Below are 5,858 nucleotides of genomic sequence, written 5' to 3' on the forward strand. Positions count from 1 at the left end.
TAGGTAAGTATCTGGTTCTCTCTTTCTCTCTTTTCTATTCATTCCCACCCAAACCTCAAAGTGCATAGAGATGACATTTGGATCATCAAAAGGGCCACTTCTATGTCTTCATAGGGTCTAGGTTGTTTTAGCTATGTTTTTACTTTCCTTTCATGGTCCTTGTGGCCATGATCTTCTTGTCTATATGCCAAGATCCTCTAGTCAAAGCATGGCATGAAAGAGAATACGCAATTCTTGAGAAATTAAAAGATCTCATGCTTACTTATATGTCCTCTCAAAGATCGGTATGTGCATGACTCTTCTTGTAGATCTTCTCATGACTCGTCTTGAAGATCTTCTCATGACTCCCTTAGAGTATATCCATAACTCTTCTCCTAGATTCTCAAATTTATGATCTTTAAAGAATCTTTAGAATACAATCACATTTTCTAAAAACTCTCTTTAGAGTATGTCCATGACTCTTTTCTTAGATGATCAAAAGTACAATCTTCAAAGACTCTTTAGAGGACATTTTTTCTAAAAACTCCATAACTCTTCTTGTAAAGCTTCTCATGTAAGCAAATCATGAGCAAAAGTGTTGGTTTTGGTGTTTTTCTTTACTAGTGTATAAGAATGATGACAAACTATTGCCATAGAATTTCTTAAATGATTTTGTGTTCTTATTGCAATGTTTCTTAAAGTTTTCTTTGCCATTATATTTTTCAATGCAAATGGAGACCAATCAAGAGAAGATCAAGGTTCTTGATGTTGCAAAGCCTAATGATATAAAAATTAGAGAGGAGATTTTATCTTATTAAGAAGGTTTAAATATTGCAGAGGAGGAGACAAGACTAGTCCTTATAAAACCTTCAAATCATTATAGGATTGTGTCCTTACACATTACCTTCCCTAGGCCAATCCAAGCATTATGAAGATTTATCACACAAAATATTGTGACAAGCGAATGAGGCCAATATTTGTTCTCAAGACTTTGTTTAGATGTTTAAGGTATGCCCATGTGCTTGAAAATAGAGAAAAAGTCATACTAATTGAAAAGCATACTACAATTAAGTATTTAGGCTATGCTCCAGGAGAGAGGTTTAGGAAGTGGATACTTCTTGTGCCATAACACTTAACCTTGGTAGCTAATCCTTAGAAGAACCCCCCATTGCAAGGATACAAAAGGCAAAGATACCTCTTGCAGAATAAGAGGAGCACATTCTTGCTTGAAGACAAAGCTAAAGATGGGGAAGTAGAAAGAAGCAAAAGAAGATGGCTTTTTAATTGACCCGTGAGGAGCAATTCAAAAGAATAAAATCATATGTATTATACAACCTTCATTATTAATACAAAAGGTTACTTGAGTGACCTCTCTATAAAATAATGTGATTAGAATCACATGTCTTGTACAAAGTAATTAGACTGATGAGAAGCTTCATATTGAGTTAGATTCATATCCTCTGCGATTTCTTCAATTTGTTGTTTAGTGTCAATTGGTTTTATATGTCGAAGAAGCTACCTTTTATAAAAACTTTTTACAAGGAAATTTTACTTTTCTTTTCCCACCACCATTTTTTGTGGTTCTAAAGTAGAATGTTATTTCTTGGTAGTGGAAATTCTCCATGCCTTGCATATTTTATATTGAGAATGGTCCATAATTTTCAACAAAGTATGTTTCATATCTATTGCATAAGAAGAGATACTAGTTAGGACCATGGAAAATGTTGTTGTGAGTTAAAGTGGTAGAAATTCATACTTACGAAGTAGAATTTGATGTTTCTTTTGTCCAACATTTTACCATTGCTTCTACCAAACTTTACAATAGCTTGCAGTATTCTTACCTTGCCTTAATAGTCATAGAAAGTTATCAAGCAAAAGAGAGTGGGATTCCTACAACATGCAAAGATATGCTTGTGAGTGACTTCTTAAACTAATGCAAGTGAAAATTCAAATATAAATTACCTTAGTATTCCAAGTACCTTAGCAAGTCTCTCTTTTTTTTCTCAATCCAATTGAGACACCAAGTTTCTTTCTTGAAAAAGCATACAAATACACAAAAAGCACAAGAGCAATAGTAAGAAAGAAAGAAGATAAAGGCATGTAGCAATGAAAGACATCTAAAACCTTGATAGTAGCAATCCAATTATCTTGATAACTTTCTTGCTTCTTCCAATCCAATAGATATAGTAAGCCTCTTACAATAGAGTATGCAAATACTTAAAAAGAGCAATAGTAATAGTAAGAAAGAAAGAAAAAAAGGAGAATGGATTGTAATAATTAAAAATTTTTAAAACCCTTAGAGTCAATAATCCAATTACCTTCACAACTTTCTTTCTTGTTTTACTTAAATTGACATGGAAAAGCTCTTCTAATAGAGCATGCAAATACATAAAAAGAGCAAGAGCAATAGGCAAGAAAGAAAGAAAAACAAGAGAAAGCCACATAAAAGGAGTAAGATTTTTTAAACCTTTAATAATGTATTTATGATATTATTTCTCAAGTTTCATTTAATAAAGAGGAAATTTTTACAAATTTTGAATTGAAAACATTCCAAATATGTAGAAATGGTGGGTTGTTACTTTCCCGCAAAAAAGAGAAATATTTTAAGACCAAACATGTGGAAAGGAGAAAAGTGAAAATATTGAATATTTTAAGACCAAACATAAAATGTAATTAAGATTATAAGAGGGCATCTACAAGTCATAATCAAATTTCTTGGAAAACAAAATATCATTTTCAAGGTCTTAAATAAAATCCTTGGGAATGAGATTATTAAACATGAAAGTAAAGGGAAGAGAGAGAAAATAGAGATATGCCACCATTATTTAATGCTAATATGGCCCTTAAATTAGAGAAAATTTAGCAATTAATAAGGCGTCCTTCCTCCCTTATTTTATCTAGTTAGGATGAGATTAATAATTAATCCAAATCCTTACATGGCCCATTTGGCCTAAAATTGACCTTAGTAAATGAGGTTCTATAAAATACTTAATGTATATTCCCAATATTCCAAGTGAATCTCAAGGAATAATTTGGTGGGTAAATGATTCATGATGTAAGACAAAACCACTTCTTCATAATCCATCTCAAGACAATGGCTGCTTTAGTTATTTAGCTCCCCAAGTGGGTAGATTGGTATTGCAATCTAGATTTTTGTAGGTAGGTAACCATCCAACTTGGTGCCTATACAAAATAACCTAGAGATCATATCTAGAAGATCCCAACATTGAAGTTATAGTACTCAAAGTGATCAAAAAGTATCATTCCAAAAGCTAGCAATTGGATTGAGAGATACCAATTATGCAAAACTACTTATAGCCTAATGTGGTGGGCCTCTTAGTGAGCTTCAACACGATGCTTATAGAAATACAAATATTATTACAAAGTTTGCACTAAAAAGTGATACATATTTCATTTTGATACACAAAATTTAACTTAATATATATGATCATCTACATAACATGGGTTGTGGAAAAAAAGATTCGCATGAAAAAATGTCTTATTAATTTATAGCATTATGGCTGATGGACAGACGTTAAAACATGTTCATTTACAACTTATTAGATACTTGATAGTTTGGGGGGTAATTTTGGGTTGGTAGCTTGTTGATATTAAGATTTATGAGTGATAAGATCTCAATGGCTTCAAAACATATTAATGCAAAATCCAAAACTGATGGACCAATGTTACAATCATTGAAGAAAAGGCTTTTTGATTTCCTTTAAATGTCATACGCATTAAATATGCAAGCTATTTGGTATATCTATTTTGTATACTAATGTATCAAAAGTTTACTTCTTTCCTACTTTATGCATGGTTTAATCAACATAAAGCCTTTTGCTTCAACAAGTCAATTTGTATTTTCATGAGTTTTATAGTATCATTCCATTCTCTAGTACATGCAATTTTGAACTAGTGCATTTTTAAAGGAGCATGACAAGTGGCCAATAGTATTGAATCCCATGTAAAGATATTGGGGGTACTTGATTGATCTTATAATATTTTCTAAAATGGTTTAAAAGTAAATGGAAAATTTGTATAACCAAATTGAAAGGCTAGGTCCAAGTTCTCCATACGTAATTCATGACATCCTAATGAAAATTTAAAATTTTCTTAATTGAATAAAAATTTTCTATACAATATTGATATGTTCAATACTTATTAAGAGAATATTCAAAAGCCTCTTCAAATCTCTTTAGGTAGTTGCCATTTTGACACAATTGAATTTAAAAGAGCCTTAAAAGGAGCTTGCACTCATAGTTTATGCTAAATGTGTTTGTATATTTGGTATATTTTATTCCATTGACAATTCATAAGACCTTGGATTTGATATGACAACTTCTATTGACTCCAAAGCATAGGCACCTCACCTCTAAGTGACCAAGTTAGACTCATAGCAATAAAAAATTCTCTTTATTTAAGGCTATGGAATCTATAGCTATATAGTTCAAAATTAAAAAGATACCTCAATCATGACAAAAAAAGGTGGGTTCCATTTCTAAGTATCTACCCCAATTTATGAAAAAGTTAAGTAAGCTTAATAAATGTTTAGCGGCTTGATGCACCATATGATGTAGGAGTAAGCAATTCATGACTCCTGAATTTAGAAGAAAGATAGTAGAAAATAACTCACTTCAACAATAATAAAGTTTGCTATAAAAAAGTTTAGTTTTAGGGGGAGGGGGGACATGTAGTAAAGGTTAGGATTATGGTGATTTAGGTTGTCAAGTTGGAAATATGAATTACATGTTTACCACAATTCTTGCAAAATTTAAGTTAGAAATGAGACATTCGCGGCTTTTGGATACCACAAAGCTTAGAGCATTTGGTGGTGTAACAATAAACTAGTTGAGAATGAATGAATGAAGGTGACTTGTATAAAAAATTACCTTAGCAAACATGGGGCTTATTTGAGTATGAAACTAGTTGAGTTGTAAGCAATTGCGAATATGAAAAAGTCGAGCTTGAACAACAAAATGCTTATAAGTTAAACATACCATGGTGCTCTATGGCTTTCCTAGTTCTATTAGAAAGAGGGAGGACCATCAGTACCACCAAAGTGGGTTGAAAATAACATGAACCATTTTGCGGTTTGACATGCCACAAGACTATTAGGCCTATGACTTGCCTGCTTGAGAATGAAATGTGGATTGTTAGAGTAGCCCCAACTATGGCAAAATTGGTCTTGAAACTACAATTGATGGTTGGCATGCCATAAGAGTGCAGTGTCTACGATTGCCCAATTGAGAGTACTGAAAGAAGGTGGAGAGTAAGTTACCTCAGTTTTATTGCAGGAAGCATTGGCCTTCCAAGCCTCTGTAAGAATTGGTGTGTGGTAAAAATGTGAGCATGATGACTCATACCCAGCCTTTTAGATTGTTGTGAAGTGGTACCACTCTTTAAGATTTGTAACTCAAGTGAAGGGCAAGGGGAGTGATACCACACAACAACAATCTCTAAAGGGAGGTAGGCATACTTGGGAGAAAATGGGGTGGAGCTTGCAAGGAAGCATGGAGAGGGCTGATGAAGGGCACGCTTTTAATGTGGAGGGGAGGGAGGTTCGAACCCGTGAAGTGGGGGTTGGTGAGGGGGGGACGTCCTATCCCACAATGGATGGATGGATGGATGGATGGATGGATTGATTGATTGATTGATTGATTGATCACCTCTCTCTCAGCCGCCATCGATGGAGCCCCCTCACTCACTCGCCCCCAAAGCGAATGCTCCTTCGTACCGGACAATATGCCGCTTCTTGCATTTCAATGTCAATTCGCAGCGCCACCACCCGCGAATATTAAATACAAGGCCACATATCATGTTCATACCTTTGAAGACATTGACATAAATACACAATATAGCCAACGTGGTCATAGCATAAT

The 5,858-nt window shown here is 33.8% G+C and overlaps 1 long non-coding RNA gene across 1 annotated transcript; it reads right to left on the reverse strand.

The window, feature by feature from the left end:
* Window positions 1-1,281: 1,281 nt before the first annotated feature.
* Window positions 1,282-5,472, reverse strand: LOC148036167 (uncharacterized). Its single transcript, XR_015690920.1, has 2 exons — window positions 1,821-5,472; window positions 1,282-1,661 (listed from the first exon to the last, which is right to left on the reverse strand). It is a non-coding gene; the product is annotated as an uncharacterized LOC148036167 (long non-coding RNA).
* Between the last annotated feature and the right edge of the window lie 386 nt (window positions 5,473-5,858).

Source organism: Lygodium microphyllum, chromosome 5 (assembly GCF_053477565.2).
Source record: "Lygodium microphyllum isolate KBCC chromosome 5, Lygodium_microphyllum_v1.1.10, whole genome shotgun sequence".
Taxonomy (NCBI): Eukaryota; Viridiplantae; Streptophyta; class Polypodiopsida; order Schizaeales; family Lygodiaceae; genus Lygodium; species Lygodium microphyllum.